Source organism: Frieseomelitta varia, unplaced genomic scaffold (assembly GCF_011392965.1).
Source record: "Frieseomelitta varia isolate USP_RPSP 00005682 unplaced genomic scaffold, Fvar_1.2 scaffold_659, whole genome shotgun sequence".
Lineage (NCBI taxonomy): Eukaryota > Metazoa > Arthropoda > Insecta > Hymenoptera > Apidae > Frieseomelitta > Frieseomelitta varia.
This window is the reverse complement of record NW_025110433.1, coordinates 298,209-319,227: the sequence shown is the minus strand read 5'-3', so window position 1 is coordinate 319,227 and position 21,019 is coordinate 298,209. Positions and strand designations below refer to the sequence as shown.

General features: G+C 44.4%; 1 protein-coding gene across 3 annotated transcripts in view; it reads right to left on the bottom strand.

Annotated features, from left to right (window-relative positions):
- LOC122534996 (homeotic protein antennapedia-like) overlaps positions 1–21,019 on the bottom strand; it is a 158,691-nt gene that overhangs the window by 99,599 nt on the left and 38,073 nt on the right. The window contains exon 1 of one of the 3 annotated variants that reach the window (XM_043666135.1): positions 1,154–1,830. The exons of the other annotated variants lie outside the window; for them this stretch is intronic. The gene's annotated coding sequence lies outside the window, so the exon portion shown is untranslated. Of the gene's footprint in view, positions 1–1,153; positions 1,831–21,019 lie in introns of those variants that run through there. 3 annotated transcript variants of the gene reach the window in all.

Here is a 21,019-nt window from a genome sequence, read left to right as displayed (position 1 = left end):
TTCGCATTCGCCCATTAAAACCGCAATCAACTGTTCCCGGAACCGCGTGAAAGAAAGAAAAAAAAGAACAACCGGTCGCACACAAAAGAGAGAAGAAAAGAAAATGAAAGGAAGACAGAGAACACGGGAGCGGGAGAGGAACGATGGAAATGTGATCGCGTAGGATACGGAGTCGCCGCGCGTTTGTCGCGGTGTGTATCGAACAGCCCGATAAAATCTGCGCTCATTGTCCGGTCGGCGGGACAATAAATTCCAGGGGCGGTGAAATTTTCGTAAAAAAACGCAGGAAATGGCCGCTAGAGGGACGCGTAAGGGCAATAGGTGGTCGAGCCGGGCCATGCGCGCGATCGCGCGGTCTAGGCTTTATTGTTACCCCGAGCGAGCAATGGCGAACGCAAGCCGCGCGTCCGCTTGACATCGGTCGTAATAGGTACAGTGGGTTGCTTACATTATGCCGGGAAAGGAAGATGCACGCATGTGCTCCGCGAGGCCTGGGGCGGTGCAACGTCACTTACCTGAAACAATAAATTACATACCGTTACGTTGCGTACGTATTATATGCGCATATATAGGTAACTGACTGATTTACGATCTCCTCTGCGTAACGTGCGGCCTGTACATGTGCTTACAAGCGCGCTCGTGTGCAGAAGCACCTGTACACGCGTGTCTACGAAAGTACTATGGAAACGCCTTTCGTCCGAGCCGACACCGACCGAACAGACAGAAAGTTTTTCTGAGAAAATTTTTCAAAGCGACGAGATACTCCTGTATGTTCTTTCTTCCTTTTTATTTTGCATCGGCGTTGACTGATTTTTCCATTTGCTAACGCAACTGCACGGTGTACTTTGTTCTACTGCGTGAATTTTAACTAGGTACTCACTATAGATATGATATTATACGCGGAAAATATTTTTTCACTTGAGCGACAATTATTATAGGTTATATCGAAATCTATCTATACGTTTTATTAAATTCGATAAAAAAATTTTGCACAAAGATTCCAGGTTAACCTATGAAATTCGAGGTTAATCTAACAAATATTTTTCGCGTGGCAACTAGAAGGAGATATGAATAATAAGCAGCGAGTGCGTGAGCAAAATCGACGGAACGTTGAAGAACTGTTGAGTAAACCGACGAAAGATGAGAAAGTTACCGGCTGAATGGAGGTGAATCCGCCAAAATGCGCGCAAGGTAAGGTCACGTTTCGGACAAGTGAACGTCGTCGGTATCCGGAGCGTGGCCCAGCATCCTTACATTCTCATTGGTCAGTGTTGAACACTCGCTCGCACTTACTGGGTCCACTGTACACGTGGTGCACGGTTCGATCTGCCGAACATGCCTACTGGCTTTCTCTCCGGATGCACACACTGAGAAACGTTTATGCGCGCGATTCGAAACGGAACGACGTTGGCGACATGAGCGCGCGACGAAACGCCGGCAAAAACGACGTACGAGAATCGATTGGGGCGACTCGACCGATAATCGAGTGCCAGCTGGACGTGCGAAGGGAAACGACCGACTTCAGTTTCAGTGTGTGATCTGATCGAAGGGTTGCGTGTGTGTCGAGTACAGTGACTGGTGCACTAATAACTTTGAAACCGGTGTCGAACGGCAGGATTTGTGTCGGAGCAAACGTTATCGGGACGACGGTACGAGACGACAGAATCGACTATGCGGACGAAACGATTTCATCGATAGTGAACGGTGGAGTGACAAACGTTGATGGCACACTAAAACGTCGAACGAGCGGAAAGGAGGAAAGAAGGAGAGATGGACAAGGAAAAAACGAGTGGCACGAGACAGACTGGAGACACCACATAAACCTTCCCGACCGCGAGCCGCCACATAAATATAATAGGGAAGGTAAGGCCTCGTGATGGTTGGTCGGCATTGCCCGCCGAACCGTCACGGACTCAGCACGTCGTATAGAGGTAGGGGGAATTCGCGCGGGGGTGGGGTGAGATGGGTGGACGTGTCAGGGGCAGAGTGGAGGTTGAAGAGGGAGGGCAGTGGTGGTCGACTCCTCTCTCTACACGGTACAACACACGGCGGCGTGAAACACGGGGAAACGGTACGAATGATCGATGGGATTCTGCGCCGTTGCAAGCATGCCATGGGTGTCTATTCCCCACTACCTTTTGCCGGTGAGCTCGACGTGCACAGTATCAAGCGAAACCCCCGCTCTTCGCAACTCGTGTTGTCTGGTGGGGTGCGCGCACGTGGTGGTTCGCTAGAAACTTCTTCCGAATCGCCACAGATGACGCGTCCAACGCCGCCGACGGCCGCGCCATCTCGCAGCCAGACAGGGAACACGATCGGTAAAAAACGAATAGCTTTTTGAAGAGAAACTGAACACGAGTGGAATTGGCGGGATTTGCATACACGAGTTGTTGGTTAATATCGATACGAACGTTAATTGTATTAACAGCGTGGGTGAACGAATGATGCGTGACAAATACGTAAGTCTTTTCAATCGATTAATTAAAAGATACGCATTTCTAAAGTTTGTAATCGAAACTGATTGAATGTTGGAGTTAAAGTTATCTAGTTAGGACAATACCGGAACGCCAACTAAAATATGGAGGAAACCGAGTTAAGATTGTATGTTTTCGAGACGCGACGTAAAAGCGTAAAGAGAAATTAAATTTATTCGTCCGATTGAAATTTCATTTGTATGTAGGTGCATTTCGAATTCCACGTTCCCCGGGTTCGCGCGGGCGACGGGAATGAAATGCGTGGCGTACTAAACGTGAAAGCATTTGCGGCAAATGGACCGAGCGGCGGATATAGATAGCGATTAGACTAAAAAATGCATAAGCAACTGTATACGAGCAAATTTCCGAGGTTGTTAAAGTTTCAGCCCGGCTGGCGGACGGTTTGCGCGAACGAATCGCGTTTTCCGCAGACCTACGACAACATACGCACCGAACAAATGTATTTGCATACAAATTGAAATTTTCGGTTTCCTTCTGTCCGCCCCTAACGTTCAACGAACAACGGGCAGAGTATACATACGTGTGTCGCGGAATACCCGGCGCGATCGGTGCGTGTGTTTATTACTTGCGAATGCCCGTCACAATTCATCAACCTAATTGCGGCATTGTTAAACAACTCACGAATCGGTTGCCCGTGTATGCGTGGAGTGTTACGCAGCCACCGGGTTCTGCGTGCTTAACCACGGGGCGCCACTAAAATGCTCAAGGCGAAATTTAGTTACGCGGTCAGCTCGCGCGCGCACACGCGTCCATAAACCGGGAACGCGTTAAGCATTCGTGAAATGCGATCGGGAGGACCACCCGTACGTCGTTGCTCCTTCCAACGCATTCGCCATCGATGTCCGCATTACGACGCTCGTGATCGGCTGTCGCGATAAAAACACTCGGGCGAAAGATGCTAGAATATATCTTAAAAACGTCCGTAAACTTACGCAAAATTGAAAAAAACAGAAAAAAAGAAGAAAGAACTTTTAAGCTCAGTTGTATATATATCATAGGGATACGACTGTGAGTATAAGTGACGATAAATCGCGCGGCGAAAGAAACGGAAAGTCGTGGTGCGAATGAAATTAATCTGGCAAAGAGTGACGGGCCGAGCGTGGAAGATTAAATGCCAGAAAGTACTGAAATTCCCGAGAACACGATCGTTATATAATTAGTCTCACTCGACCACGCAGTGGGTATCGCGGCACCACCAACGGGGAGGGGGATTCTACATTATAGTAGGAAAGTAGTGCAAAGCACGGCAAAGCAATTGATCAATATAGCGCCAACAACCCCTCGTAGCCACCCTTCTTCAGCTTCCAGTTCTCGTCGTCTGCCCTCTCCCTCCCAACTCCCAACGGCGCAGAGAGAACGCACCCCCATAACAAGTTTCTTACTCATCTTTTTCGTTCAATAACTCTCCATCCAAGATGGCCACCGCGGTCGTCCCTCATTGGCTGGGGGAAGGGGTGGTCGCAGGGGTCTGTACGGGGTTTGGGTGACCCGAGAGGCGAGGAAACCAAGAGAGGCAGCCAGAGAGAGAGTAAGAGCGAGAGACAGAGAGAGGAGGGGTTGGAAGCAGTGACGCCATCTATCTTCCGTTGCCTTGGCTCGGCGTAACATAAGGCAAGATAAATTGCGGGATCTCCCGGGTTCTTGAACCTTTCTGGCAAATTGCATAAGAATATCCACCCTCCACCCCACCCGCTCTCACCCTTTCCACCCCCTCCAACTGCCCTCGCGGCTCCAATGGAATTGGAATTAACTCGAATAAATCACCTCGGTGGCTCTCTACCGTTACGCAGAGAGTTGCTCGTCTCTTCGCTCGAAGGAGTTCAAATTTCTTTTTACAACAATGTATACTGTTCACGTTTCATCTTCTGTTTTCGCTAATTTGTCAGGTGACAATAGAAAATCGTTATATCGTTGACGACAAATGGTACGTAATTCGACTCTTCAAACGCGACTCTGTTTTTTACAATGCACAACGTAACATACGAGGAACGAAACGTATCAATATTTTCCCAAAGTTCTAACTTCTAAGTTTCCGCGTTTATTTACAACGACCGATACATTTTTATTTTATTCGAACAAACAAAGGACGATAAATTAATATCGTACATTTTGTACACTCTGATTTATATCGGTCGTTATTAAATTTTTCGAATATAACGGCGTATAATCTAAGGCTAAACACCATGCACGCTGTTTGTTTTGCACTTTGGAGAACGTGGGAATTACCTTGGCAAACAGCGGCATAAAAATAATAACGCAATGTTAAATAATTCCGTTGTTTATTGCCCGATGAAATTTCGCATATTTCACGAAACTTCCAGCAGACAAATAGAAGGCATTATGTCATGGCAATTGTAAAGGCGAAGAGTAAGTGGAAGATAAAACGATCGAATCGTTTGGCCAGTACTAGGGTCATAAAGCAGTGCCGGCATCTGGCGGCATTCGCGAGAACAAACGAAACAACGCACGGAAGACGAAGTATTGGGTGCGCGGGCGCATCATGGTCCATTGATCGAAAGATATTGTAACTCTGTAAAATCAGCAGAAGACAAATTTTTAGGTCTATCCCGGACAGTTTATGACGCTTGCGTTGCTCCAATTTCCCTTCCCAGTTGCGAGAAAAAGAACGAGAAGATCGATTAGTACGAATTAAACTAATTAACTGACCCGTAACGAGATACGACTAGATACAATTGGACAAAAAATATGTCTAGGGAATTTAATACCAATGTCGATATAGATTTCAGGAGCGTCATTTCCTCGATTATTTTGTTTGAAGAAAAATGACTGATTGAAAATAAAACAGTGTAACAAAAATATTCAAAAATCATTGATTTGCATGTGACAGTTATGAGACTACAACCCCCTATTTAGGGACTTTTTCAAACAATATCTCACAGTTACAGACACACCACTCGGCTCTCGCTCGGCTGTTGAAAGTCTGGTGGAGAACTGGTTATCATTGCCGAGTGGCTGGCTTTCCGTATTGCTTTCCGTATATTGTGCCAGGTCAGTAAATCCGAAACCGAGCTTTACGATTTGTTTACTCCACAGTGGGTTATGGGACCTGGTTATATAGCCATAGGTATGCAGGGGCCACGTGATCACGGCCATAAACGCGTCTGTTATGCGCTCGTAAACCGTGAGAGCAGCCCCACTCGATGCTTACTGCTCACAACCGGCAGTCCTCCCACTACGATAGCCCATCGTAAAACATGTATTTTACGATTGCTGTCTATCGTTGATGATACCGGCACTGTATGAAAGGTACTTATACCGTCATCCATATCGCTGCCCGTATACTATCGTCATCGTTAAAACCTGTTCGCACCTCTCCTTTCTTTCGCCTAAATTCGTTTCACCCAATTGACTTTTTCTCCGATTTCCATCGAAACGTGGTGACATATTGAGAGGAAAACATTGTTCTTTGTATAGACATAATTAAGGGGTGTGGAACAAACACACTAATACGAACACACCAATACGATCTGCAGAGATCACATAGAGACCCGGAAGATTTACAATTCGGGAAATGTGGGACGAATGGGACGGGGCTCGTTGGAAAATCTAGATGCTTCGGAGAGTAGTCGAAAACCTTGTTGACCCTGTCATATATCAAAGGGAAACGTATTGCGATCGTATGGTTTCGCAATCCGCGTAACCGGGCCGGTGAGGGGCGGTGAGGCGCGGTGGCGGCCCCCGATTGTATCGGAGTAACAGATCGGCGTAACAGTTTCGCGTGGCGATCGGCGCGCCCCTGGCGGTCGGTGTCCGATCGACGGCAGGTCGTATCGGCGATGACGCCGCGCCTCGCTACGTCACCAACTCGATGGAATGTAGCCCTGACGTCATTCGGTCTATAGAGAAGGATAAACGACGGCGTGTGCTTGTGACGTAACATCCAGCCTAGGAGAGAGAGAAACCCATGCCAGCCATGCTGGCGTAGGTAGGGGAAGGAAGAAAAGGGAGCCATTATAGAAGGGGCGCGACTAGGCTGAATCCTCCCCGCCGACCGGTCGGCCCACCGAGGAAACAGCTGTCAGCTGCGTGGAGTTGCGGACCCTGTCGTCTCACCCACCAACCCTCCTTTCCCCGTTACACCACGTGTCGGTGTTGCTTCTTGTGTGTACGGCGTGTATGTGTGTGTGTGTGTATGTGTTTGCTTGCTTACTCGCGTACGCGCGCGCGTCTCTCTTCTCGTTCCTCCACCAACACGGATCTACACGCGATGTGTATGCACATGTATTTCACCAAGCTGATGCACGCACACGAGCGAGAGGCGACCAGCCAGCCAGCCACCCACCCCCGATGTTAAAATATTCCGGTGGGCGAGTGAGCGCGGGACGGGAATAGTCCGGGAGAGTTATGGCCGCCTCTGAGACTCAAATAACTCTTTAATCCGCGGGCGCGTGTACGCTCCTCGCGCTCCTTTCTACCGTACCGTACTTTTCTTCTCTCTTCTTTCTCTCTTTCTCTCTTTCTTTCGCCTCTGTCTCTCCCTCTCTCTCTTTCGATGGTTGACGTCAATTTTCCTAGTTGGACACGACTCGCGGCGCTTTAGCATTTCCGGGAAGTGTTGAACGAAAGTAGTCCGTGAAAAATTCATCGAGTCCCTGTGGCAGAAACATTTTCTCTCGCTTTCGCTCTCTGTTTTATGCGCGCCTCGTCTTGGGACTCTCCACTTTTCACTTTCGTACGCGATAAATTGGTTAATTAAGCTACCGGTAACGTTCTCGCGTCGCGCTGCGATCTTCCTCCATGGCATCTTGTATAATGCAAACTCGTTTCTATTTATATATGGGCTATAGGCACGTTTGTTAGTCGTCGACTTTCAAATTGGCCAGGAATGACTCGCGGAGAACGCCACAAGGCAACAAGTGCTCGAAACGAATTGATCGACGTATTTATGACGTGGCCGGGGAACCATTGTGCGAAAGCACGGCGCGTCAAAGATTCTATCTTCGCCATCGTAATTTTATTCCAGCTGGCAAGCGGGGCCACGAAGTGGCGCGTGGTACATGTTTATGATAAGCTTGCTTATCATATATGGTAAACTGTAAAATAAATGCACGTTTATTTCGTTAGCCAAAATGCGGCGAGTTAAAAATTTCACGCGATGTCGTCCGTATATTTCCAACGGAATTGCCTAATTTATCGCTAGCTTACCAAAGCGTATTTCTTACCAACGCGACAATTTTCTAAATAGTGCTCGTTAAATAATCGTTCCTCATTAAAAGCGTTTCCAAATAACTCGTAAAAACTCATATCGATGATATGAATCGTACGAATAACTCGATTACCTGCACACGTGAACCTCAAGTTATGTGTTCAAGTGGATGAATCTTCGTCGACATCACGACGAAAAGAAAAAAAAAGAGAGAGAGAGAGAAAGAGAGGTGAAATCAACTTGAAAACGAAATGAAATTCCAGAAACGAGAAGAAGTACGACAGAAAAAGATTCGCACGTAGCAGGGGAAGGAGTGAAGAAGGCGTGCTGCTGGTCAGCGCCAATAAAGAGACATCAATAAACCGAAAAAGGAATGCGACGAGCCGGTCTCGATCTCGATCGGCGATCTCGATCGGACGAGCAACGATACCGATTGAGTCGCGCGACACGAAGGTACACAGCCGCGGCCGTCGATTGCGTTGCACGAATTTGTCGCGGATTAAAAAATTCCCCGGAATCCGGTCGTATCGGAGCAACATGGCTGACGGCAGTAATTAAATACAACTTCGTTGTCGCCTTCGTTTTCTCACTCTTCTTCCGTTTCTCTCTCTCTCTCTCTCTCTCTCTCTCTCTCTCTCTCTCTCTCTCTCTCTCCTTTTCTCTTCTCTTCTCTTTTTTAAAATTCTTTTTGCCTGTTTCGCATGGAAATCGGCGCATCCTGTGTATCCCACCGCTATATTCCATTCCTTTTTGGATGTGTGTACGTGTCCCAAGGAGGAAGGGCGCGCCCGCGCGCGCGCATGCACGGGCGTGCCAGAGTGTGCACGCAAATTAAATATCTGAGACGGTTCGCGTGTAAGAATACACACGTTCGCCAGGGCGCCAGAAAGATATATCGTTCCACCAATTTGTTCTTCGTGAGGAAATCCATTATTAGGCGAAGCACGAACTTTTGCGACTAATTGCGAGCGTTGTGTGCACGCGCGCAACGTCGCCTCCATCGCCGCCGCCGCCGCCGTCGCCGCTGCCACTGCCACTGCCACTGCCACGGTGAAACTTCTGGAACACGAGCGCAGCGCGTGTACGAATCGGCTCGTGCGTATAGGCGAAAATAATGTGTTATATATTCACGGGCTATTGCGACGTTAATGATTCGTTGGCCGATAAGTGGCCAGCAATACACCGTTTAAAGACACTTTACGATCTTTATTCGTGGCTCGATAAGCGAACTGCTCGTACCTTCACGTGTGCGCTGTTTTACGCCGTTTCGCGCCGTTCGCCGTGACTTCTCTCGCTGTTCGATAAGCGGCCTGCGTTTCCAACAGTCTTAATTGCATCTTTGTAAAGGCCTACGGAAATCGCGAATGTAACGAGAGAATCACGATGGTGATCATGAGCGAGAAATCGCGGTGGACAATCTTTGCGAGAATGAATCGCTGCGACTGATAAAACTCGATGATTCGGATCTTAACGGTTGAAAATTTCGGGTTTTGTACAGACTAAGCTTCTTTCAAATTAAGATTATAGAAATAAAATAACATGGCCGAATAAATCTAGATGGTGTACGTTTTTAGTTTGATTTTCTATGTACCTTCTATAAGCAAAATAAACAGAACGGTTAATTAGTTAATCATAATTGGAACGCAGTACTAATAATTATTATAATGGCATATAGATTGTGCGAATCCAGAAGAGAACGAAGAAAAAAATCTTACGAATATTTTTGAATTGTAAGAATCGAGGCCTGACGTGATGATAAAAAGCGTTCGTAATATTTTCTGTCGCGTTTGCCAATTGAATTCCACGATGGGATAAATTTCAAAGGTCTTCGAAAGAGAAGAAGATCTCGGACGAAAATGGACAGTCGTTTTTAGCTGGTGTAATAAAAGGGAAGTAGCTCGGCTAGAAGTCAGAGAGGAAGTCGACGCTATTGCCCTCAGGTAAACGGTCAAAACTTGGCAAAAAGGACTCGCGCCAGTAAAAAAGGGACACCCGTCGATCGTGGTCGAAGCAAGGACGAAGATATCTACATTGTGGCATTGGCAATGGTAGATAAGCGAGGCTTAAAAAGGGCCATCCTCGAAATCCTCTCGGTAACCATCGAAGGTCAAACGAAAAATCAGAAGGAAGAACCGCAACGCGCTCTAAAACCATAAATCTACGCTTTGGCGTTTTTATACGGCTGGGAAAAAAGCCTGGAAAAAAGAGACCGACGCAAAAGCGAGAAAAAGAAGACAGAAAGAAAAAAGAGAAGGACATCCAATCGAACAAACCGTGTTTGGAAGTCGTAAAACTCGTTACAAAGTCATCGTACTTCTCCATTGACGAAACAAAGTCCTACGCGATTTTACGCCCGATTCGTGATAGATGGAAAACCCAGAAACCCGTGCGAAATTCCTTGTCTCCAGTGACGGCCGAAATAAATAAAGTGAGATTTGATTGAAAAAGGGCCACCCTCGAATTTTATTTAATTGGAGATCGGACCATACTTCTACGCTGTTACGTGAACTAGACAAACGTGACGTATGATTAGAAAAGTGTTGTCAAATATTTTTTGAACGAATTACTAAATCAAATACAACTCTGTATCACCGAATGAAATACGATTAAGTGAATTTGATCAAAACAGGTTCCGTTGTGTGTTATTCAATCGATCACTAAGTCGCATACAATTTCACGTTACACATTACTCGATTCTATAATGTTCGAAGTAAAGATTCACAAGAGCCAGAGCAATTTAATTGAAAAGGGCCATTTCTAGTGTTATTTAACCGATTATCAAATCGAACGTAATTCCACGTTATCGGATAGAAAATAGAAACTGAAAGAGATCATTACTCGAGGCACAAGAAACGTTTAAACCAGTATAAACAGTATCGATTTCTAGGGGGTTGAAGGGGTGGCGAACGGCAATTGACGCTCGGACGCGTCAGCCTGAACCAAATAAATCAGGCTGATCGAACCCGGTGATCGGTAATCAAAGGAATAAACGAGTCAGCCGCGCGATAAGATTATCTCGCCCGACCGAATCCTGCGGGATAATTATTTCGCTGCGCCAGAGGATGCTCAGGTAAACTTATCGCCCGATGCTAGATAATCAAATCTTCGAAGCGCATTTTCGTGCAATGCACGGACAGACGGGGTGGCGTTGGGCCCGACCGTTCCAAGGTCGGGTCGAGCAGCCCTCGGACTCATAAGCGAATGAGGACAACAGTCGGTCATCGTAGCGGCCGTAAATCAAGCGTTGGCGTTTTTCGGCTGTACTAGCGCAGGCAAAAAGGGACGAAAAGAGAAGAAAAAAAAAAAAAAAAAGAAAAAGAACGAAAGAAAGAAAGAAAGGAAAAAAAAGGGAAAAGGGAGGCGTCGGGAAAAAAACTCCGCTCTGTCCGGCTTGTTATAAGCGGTCCTCCGCTCGGTTAGCCAGCCGGACTTGGAGCGAGGCGAGTTCCAAGCCGTGGGATGAGGGTGGGCCTTAAAACGAGAGAGTCCGACGCGACGGATACGAACGGACGAGAAACAACGCCGTGAAGAGAGAAAGAAGTAGAAGAGGAGAGAGTTCCTTTAGCAGGAACAATGCCTAAAGTCACGGGGAAGAATGCGGTCCGTCGGGCTACACGGGAATACACGAACGAACTTCGTGGGTGCCCATTGGTCGCCCGTCGATACTCTTCCCAACGGGGAAGACACACGCGCTCTCTTCCCGACCGGCGACAAATACACCAGGAGAATTTACTGCTTCGCCGGTCGTTACGTCATTTGGCCTCTTTCAAGTGAACCGCGCGGCCGCGTTGCTCTCACGACTCTTTGTCGTCAATCTGCTCTGGCGAGAAATCGACGCAAATGACGCCATGTTGCCTCCGACGATTATCCTCTTTTAATTGTTGAACCGCAAAAAAATACAGGCAGAGACACTCGGAAGGTTCGTGTCTAAAGAAGAAGAAGAAAAAAAAGGATAGCCGGTTTCGTCATTTGACTCTACTTCGATTGGACAAAATGGCGCGATATTGAATTCAAAGTTCACGAAACTCACGAGGTGCAGGGTAAAGACTTGAGAAAAATCGCGAGAATATGGCATCAGAAGAAAACGAAAATGTTGGAGTAGTGGAGCAGAGCGGGAAAGCAACGAATTATAAGCGCGTGCGCAATGCGACGCGTTTTCGTCGTTTCTCGCGTGTTGTTGCTTCCTCCCGGGATGATCGCGGATCGATAAACGGCGATTGTGCAATTGCCATCTATTGTACTCATTTCAGTAAGCAGCGCTGCTATGAATACAATAGAAACGTTCGGCGAACAAGACGTAAACCGGCGGTAGACACCGGTAACGGTGCATCAACGTGTATCGCGGTAGCGAACCGACGGAAGATCACTAAAATTTTTAACAAAACACCTAGCATGACGTCAACGTCGTGGCACAGCTGTGTTTACCCGTAATTGCAGATTATCTACCCCGTAATTGCCGCCTATTCGAGAACCTCGTGTCTAATCGAGCATCGCACACGCTCAATTTGCAAGACATTAGCGGTGCGATCACCGACGACGAAGACGCCGAGAGATCGAGACACCAAAAGACGCTCCGGGGTGTCCTGTAATTTCTCTCCTCGTTGCAACGCGTTGTTAGACAGTGCATCTCTTTCCCGATCGTCCAACATTAAATTACGCGAATTGTAAAACGTGGGCAACATTGATGAAATCGAGTATGAATGGCAGGGTGACTTCTTTTTAGCTAAGAACGAGAATCGACCGACAGAGGAAGAGAGAAAGAGAGAGAATTACCGTGCGAACGCTAATGTCACCCTCGTGGTGAGATAAGAAGCTCGAGGCGATTCCAGCCCTCTTCATTGCTCCGATGCTTTCTTATCCCGCGCTAGGACCCTTCGCTTGAGTTATGACGACGATTTTTATTATTCACCTGCGCCTCCTTCCAACGTTTCTTACTGTCAACCAACCCACTTTTTCCTATCTCGTAGGCGTCGACCCGCGGGAACTTTTTCTCTCAGAGAAACGGGGGTAACGGAGTTCCAGTCCAAAATACGTCAGAGAACTAGAGAGAGAGAGAGAGAGAGAGAGAGAGAGAGAGAGAGAGAAAGAGGGTGGAAATGGTAATTCAAATACACATAAGAGTAAATTGATACGAAAAAAAATCGAGTTTCAATTGTGGAAACGAGCACGACACCGTGATTTAACGATCGAGGTGAAACAATTTCGAGAATTTCCTCGTACTATTGGTAATCACCACCTTCGAGAGTCGACGAAGCTGCGAAAAGTAATTCAACCCGCCTAAACGACTGCTTTCGCACGTCAGTGCCACAAGTTTCCACAGAAAATTCCCTGTCGTTAAACGATCCCCAATTTCAAGTTTCGTCCAAAACTACCAGCTGCTTTCTTCGTTGCTTTCACCGGTCCGTCTCTCCCCGGGGGAGGAAGTAATCGCGATCGATGTTGAAAAAATTGGCGAGCAATTAAGCGGAGACTTCGCCGAGCACGGATGATAAAGCGAAATGGGATAGTCGGTAATCGGCAATGGGCCGAAAGACTGTCGAGCCATCCCGTAAACAACGTTACAGTAATGTACTCCCAGCGATGTTCACCCCGTCGTCGTGCCATCTCTCTTCGGCCGCTCACTATACAGCTCACTATAATAGCAGCGTTACACCGTGTAACCAGTGCAACTCTTACTCGCGTTCGAGCATGCAACGCTCGCACACGCCCGTAGAAATAATACACGGGTTTCTAACGCGGCTGTATAAAGCGCAGAAGAGTGGGGAAGTGGTGTATTCGCGCGCGTGTATGTACGCGTATGTACGCAGAGGGTAGGAGACGAGAGAGAGAGAGAGAGAAAGAGGAAAAGGTAGAGAGGGATGAGGCACCGTAGAGAGTTATGATGCCGCACAATTAGCAGTTCGTGTGAGAGAGATCGATCGCTGCCGAGAACATACATTAACGGTGTAAACGCAGGACACGTATCGCGTTTATATACGCGGAAACGCGACCGTTCGTACCTCGGCGTATATATACGCGTGTGCTCCAGCACCGTCGGCGTGATGAAACTTTCGAACTGCCTGAAAATTTGTGTACTGCCGCCGACGTCCTTTTTCCCTCCTTTTTTCGATTTTGTTGGACACGCGTTTCTGAAAGTTAGAAGTTCGTGGTATAGTAGTTACGAGGTATTTTTCGCGGTTTAGAATTACGAGAATGCGATTGTTCCATCAATTGTGTGTGTTTTTTTTTTTTTTTTTTTGTAATTTATGTATTTGTCAGAATTTTAAACGCCACTTCTGGAGATCTTCAAAGCTTTGATTTTTTTTTCCAAATAAAGTATTTCAACCCTCTTCCGTTTTCGATCAGATTATACTTGCACGATTAGAAGATTTATTGACGTATGTGATTTTAAAAAATTAAGCTTGAAGCAAATACAAGATTTAAATCATAAGATTTGATTTATAAAATTCAGAATTAATCTTGACATGTCGTCGAGAGACGTCATGCGTTCCCTAAAGAACTATTGAATTATTAATTTGTTCTCAATTTCGTTTATAAGTATCGCGTTTATGATTATTTTGCAGTATAAATGCAAAAATTATCTTTGTCAAGTTAAGACGAAAAATAAATATCACTTTTTGGTCATATTGAATTTCATTTAATTCGCACATCAAACAAACAGTACCGCGACAACGCGATACGTATTACATCCTATATAAAACACTTCATTAATATTTTTAATATAAATTTCACGTACCACCACGGAGCCTGTTTCGAACTTAAAACTCTAATCTCGGAATTGCATGGGACGGAGAACGTTATTCATGGAGCGTCGCTGGATGTTTTGTCAATGGAGGTAAATTAAACGATCGCAAAATTCAGCGTCGTGCCGTTAACACTAGCGGGGGGAAACAGAGCGCGGTAGGGTAGGTTGCTTGTAAATGCATCGATCCGTCATGTTATCGTTACTTCCGTTTACGCTTCATTAATTTTAATTAATTTCTATAGCCGTTCGTTCGGCAACCATCGATGATTCATTCCAACCGGGCTATTATCCCGTGTTTTTAACGGATCTATCGTAAATGAACTTTCGCGAATTTGCGCGGCGAATTAAAGTAGGGGAAGGGGGGAGGGGATGCGTGCCCTGCGTACCGAAAAACCCTATTACACATTTACACGGCTGAACCGTGTAATTTATCGGCGGGAGGAAAGATTACACGATCCAGTTGAAAAATAACATTTTTTCGCCAATTGGAGACAAATGAACGACTTGTCTATACAATATTAATCCCCTTAGCTTCTCACAATTTTTCCGTATATTACTCCAAGCGTTGAAAAAAATCTCTTGCATTCTAGTAAAAATATTTTTACAAAAACTCGCTTTCGAAGAAATATTGGATACTAAGAAGGCCAAAGAATATCCTTGTGAGAATAGAAAGAAGAATTTTTACAGTGGTGGTTGCATTTCCACGCAAATAGGAACCATAGCGAGTTGTAAAGTCATAAATCTGTACGTTTGCCAAAGTGTTCCTCTTCAGAAGAATATTTCTTAGAACATTTCTTACTATTCCGCGAGTATTTCTTTTAAAAAGAGAGAAAGAAAAAAAAAGAATAAGAGAAAAAAATGCCAAATAACTCCAAATTTCGATTGATTACCTTGTTCCTGATATACGCTCCATCGCGTGAAATAATGCAGGAACCTCACCCGTTGCATCACTACACGTGAAAAGAAGATTTCGCGAATATGTCGGCCACTCGTCACACTCGCGATAAAAAAAGAGAGGGTACACTTCCGCGTCCGAACGAACGGTGCAGCGGTGGTTCGGTGATGGATAACGCGGCAACCGGCACCTCACGTTCACTCTCTCTCTCTCTCTCTCTCTCTCTCTCTTTCTCCGTGGTGCACGGCAGTATTTCTCAAGGGCGCGTGCCACGGGGCTAAGTTACGAGGCGTTTATGAGCCATAAGCGATTCCACGGGGTAGATAGAGTTACTTAGACGAGTTATTTCACTACTTTCGTGCGAACGGCGCGAGTGGGAAGGGCTAAGTTGACGCGTCTTACGGCAGCCCGGTTCGACCGGATCAGAAGGACCGCCTGCGACTGCCTGATTTACTATGGTGGACCCAACGTGCCATGGACCCGCTCTAACCCGGCTGCTATGATGGGATTTTCTGACGGGGGTAAAAGGGGGACTGGTTAGGATAGTAGGGTAGTAGGGGGTTGTCCAAGGGTGGGGCTTACGAAATTGTCTCGCAGCCACGAGATCATCGCGCGCCTCTGTTTTTCACGTGTCACCACCAGCCAACTCTCCACTATTTCTATTTTCTTTCTTCTTTTTATTTTTTTATTTTTACTTCGATCGGTGTTTACTTCGAGCCACGTTTAACTTTTCTAGGAGAGGTGAAAGGGACTCGAGTATCGAAAACTTTGGCTACGAACGTTTATGGGTTATAGACGAGGACGCTGAGCCAGGTTTATTTTAATTAGACGAACAGCCAAAAGTTTTGGCTTTGTACTTCATACTCGATTTATTATTTCTTTGCTATTAACTTGCACATATTTTTTTTTTTTTTTTTTTTTTGACTGTGTACAACTGTTTCGAAGAGACTGAAGGAATTATTTTGACAGACGACAAACATGTGAAACACGTTCATCGAGTAACGACGCGAATCTTTATCCCACATTTTCTTCGCATAGTTACACGTAAGCCGGGCGCTTTCATTCTTACTTAGCGGCAACGAAAAAGAAGGAAAAAAACCAGAAGCGGTGACATTCCTGCATTACGTTATCCGACGCATCGCGCTGCCTCTTTCCATCCTCGCTCGCTGCTTACCTAGAACCGTTTGCCCTCGTCTAGAACGCCCGGATTCGGGACCCTGTGAACAGCTCATTAAAACTGTTCGTTTTCTGAGAAACAAATTTTTTTCTCCATTTTTGTCAGATGTTAAAACAGGAGAATCAAATCATTACTCACATGATTTACAAACGAAATAAATTACTATGACGATTTACCTCTGTGGTTTACCACTGTGATTTGTTCAACAAAGTAAATCATAGTAATTTGTACGATGTATTTTTGGAGTATTAAATAAGCTGATCAAAAGCCGCATTGATCAACTCAAAGGAATAGAGAAATTGAAGAAAGAAAATGGAGTTGATGGAATTTTCTAAATTTACAACTGTGCACTTCTAGAGACTGGTTTTTTATTCTATTACAAACTTCAGTTTCCCTACAAGTTTCATATTGTAGTCACCGAAAAAAAGTTAAAAAAGTAGATTTGTAACAACGAGAACACGAACGTTTGTCATTCACACGTCATTTATCATCCTGGAGAACAAAAGAACATCTAACAAAAATTTAGTCGTCGACGATAAAACGCGCCACGTCTTATAACGTCAGCCCCAACAAAACTTTTTAGTAACCGGGCAACCCTCCGCCGTTTTTTAATTTCAATTTGTAATTTCATCGTTGGCCACCGAATTACTTGGATTCTTCGAGTCAATATCGTGGCAGCATCCGTGAGGGGTGAACATATTAGAATATCTAATGAGCCGAAATTTATCGTCTCCACGGTGCGCCTACTACTTTTCACAATTTTCCAAAGTATTAGGGCGGAGTTTGGGCCTAAAACGGTATACGCCTCGCCAACCCTCCCCTAAATAGATTATGGTTGCACGCTTGCTGCCTGCCACTATGGAATCCGACGACAATAGCCCCCAGGGTGCAACCCTACGAGAACTTCGTAGGTATGCGAACACAACGTCGAGTCTCCTTTTCTTTCTCTCTTCATTTTTTTTCCCCTTTTTTTCCCTATTCGTCTGCATGCATGGTCTTTTCACGGGCCGATGGATTCCTTTGCCTAAATTAATAGCATTTATATGCCAACCGAGCCTATCTTCTAACGTTCTCTCCGTTTATCGTCGAGTGAAAAGACGCTGGCATATGCGCCATCACGAGGCATTCACAGAGGGTCAGAAATCATTCAAAAAGGGTTAACTCTTAATTGTTTGGATGGTTCGCTCTCTCGCATTAATTTAAATGTCTGTGTCACAATGGAGATTCGATCGATTGAAAGTTTCCGGGTTAAACAGAGGAGGCACTCGACGTTCTTCTCCTGTCAAACGAATTTTAGTTTCTAGGGTAGAAATTTCAAAAACCCGTGATTTATTTCTCAAATGAATCATGCAGAATGTCATGTAATTGTCACGTAATTGATGGCCAAAAAAAGGGGGAAATAAATTTACAAATTTGTCAAGCGTCGAGCCAATTTTCAATTAAATAAATCCAAAATTTTGTTTTCTTGAAAAAATTTTATTCACCCTTCACTTATTTTCACACGTAGAATAACTTCCCCTTCGATTATTCACTCTCGTGAAATTTTAAAATTAGTAAATTTCAGACTTTAGTCACGTATTCATTTCAAGCACACTTGACACATCCTCGAAATCAATTTTCTTCAAAGATTTAAAAGAGCTGAAAATCTTGAAGAAGTCAAGTTGAAAACTTGAAGTCCTAAAAGAAAAAATATTATTCCTTCCACTTTGTTGAACTGTCGATTAAACGACACCTTGTATATTTGTCGTGTTTATACATATATATTACATACCATGTCGACGGTGTTCGAGTGTGCGTTTATCGGTCACAAATAGCATTCGACATCAGAACGACGAGAGTGATAAGAATGAAATTCAAAGTCGACGAGGTTAATTATTATTCAACCAAGTAAGATAGCGATAAGAACGAATTGCTTATTGTTGGCCGGTTTTAAGCATCGGCATGCGAATTAACCAATCATAGATGACTTGGCAGTGAACGCGCCATTCGTCACTTACTGTCAGTCGAAGTTTTGTCGTGAGCAACATTGTTTCCCCCGTTTTATTCGAATTTCATTTAAAACGCTATAACTAGTGGTTTTAAAATTTATTTAACACGCGCTATTCGCAAATGGAATTGCAATTTCTTTTCATTTTCTCTCGCTATAGAGAAGAGATTCAAGTAATTCGTAGATATAAAACGTGGCCGAATTAAACTTCCAAGCTATTATTTTTTAACGACCGCGGTAGCTCTTTCTTTCTAGACTGGAGAACGAATTTCTTCGAAGACACTTCGAATCATTTCGAACGTGATTCGAGGTTTAAAACTTGGAAATCTTGGTGAAACGAAAGTTTCGTCGGTCTTGGAAGTTTTGCACACTTTCAAAGTCTCGATTATCTTTGGTGTCTTGAATGTTTTGACCGTTTTAATCGTCTCTGATGACTTCGATGTTACGAGAGTTCACGCTGTCGAATCCTATCTCAACTCTCGTGACTTTCGAGACGATCAAGATTATCAACAAGTCCGAAACGATCCAAGAGAAATTTCAAAACTCAAGACCACACGAGACAAATTTTTTTAAACTTTGAAGCTCCGTATGGTTTCTCGCAGTAAATTTGCACGAGCAAATCCTGTAACTTTCAAATTGGTATTGACCTGATCGATCGATGTTCGTTACGAACAACCGGTCATCAACTGCGACAGGAGTGGACGGGATGTTAAGTCCGGTTCTCTTCACACTTTTCACGATCGTTTCGCTTTTTTTTTCCCAAAGGACGGCTCTACGTATCGGCTTCGAGATTACTTCGTACAATTTTATTGAGTTACTTTTTAATAATTCCCTACGATATCTCGGATCGTTAATTCCAAGGTTCAACTTTGATTTTATTTAAAATAAAATTAAACCTAGAAGAGGGGAATATTTGCATGATTAGAGAAAAAGAGATCTACGTTCTTGCTAAAACATCTTTCAAATATAAAAAAAAAAATCAACTGTCATCCGTGAGAAAGACTGGGATGAGAAATTGGAATGAGAAAGGATCCAATTGATCTAAAAAAATTTCTATCGTTTGTGATAAGACGAGAAATGTTGGCGAGTAGTGCAAGGGCCGATATTTGTGAGAAAAAAAACTCTAGAAAGTGAAAACGGGGGAAGAAGCAGAAAAATAATTTGTTCAAGAAATTCCCAATCGATCGCTCTGTCTTCAACAAAAATTCAAGAAAATGAAACGAAGAAGAAATGTAACTATACCGCGTCACCGAATCTTCAACCCCTTTATCACATGACCTCGATTACGCGGGCTCAGTGCGAGCCATAATATCGCCCGAAGTAGTAACTCCGCCGGCTCAATTAACCGGGTGCATCAATCTGAATTCGCGGCGAGCTTTGCCCCGATGCTTGATTGGCCCGGTTAGAATTATACACCGTGATAACCTACGGCCTTGGTTCCCGGGGTGTGTAACGTTGTCGCGACTAACGACGAGAAACCAGTATATTAACTGCGCCGCAGTGTTGCGAAGCCTGTCAGACTGGTCGACTCTCCGCGTATACGAGACACCGTGTAGAGAAACGAATACTCGGAGAACGATGATTGCAGGCGAATGGCGAGTCCAATACGTATTTCCAAATCCGAGTCAAACTCCGTGTACTGTGTCATGTCCGATTCGTTTGAAACAAGATCCGTTTCTTTCTAGTTTTCACACGTGTGCGCGTCAGTATGCGTCTCGGATGAATTTATATCGATATAACGGAGTATATGATGAAGAATTCACTATAATATTTAGATTTGAATACAGTGTAGTTAAAAGCATATATATATGTGTATATACTCTCTCTATCATTCCTGGTGTTTCTCGAATTTGTCGGAAGCCTTGCTCTATTCTATTTCGTAGTATTTCAGCATGTTAAATCGATGTTGCGCATACAATAGATTTTAAATGTTCTCACAAATGAAAATTTAATGGATTCAAATCCGGAGAACGAGCAGGCTATGTAATAGGACTTCCCCTCCACAATCAATCCATTTATTTGCAAAGTGTTGATTTAAAAATTGCCTAGCCACTCGGCTAAAATGCGGCGGAGTTCCATCATGTATAAACCGCATACGAAGTTTAATATCGACTGGAACTTCCTCTAATATTTCGTGTAAACGCGTACTCAAAAAATCAACGTACTTTGTGCCTATTAGGTTCCCATCAAGAAAAAAAGGTCCAATTAAAAATTTATCAATTATTCCTGCCCATACGTTTAAACTAAACTGGTGTTGATGTCTTGAATGCACAATAACATGTGAGTTTTCTTCATCCCAATTATGATTATTATGAAAATTGAATATACCATCCCTGGTAAAACTAGCTTACTAGAGTTTGCTCTGTTTATAAATTATATTTCATAAACGAAGACAGATAGGACATATATTTATATTTATATTTTTTTCATTGCTTTTAAGCGTACAATCAGCTCCTGAAGTGGGTCTCACAAGTTACGAAACAGCCTATATATATATATAAAGTATCTCTATATAAAAAATAAAGAAGATTTATTTACAATATTTCATTACAA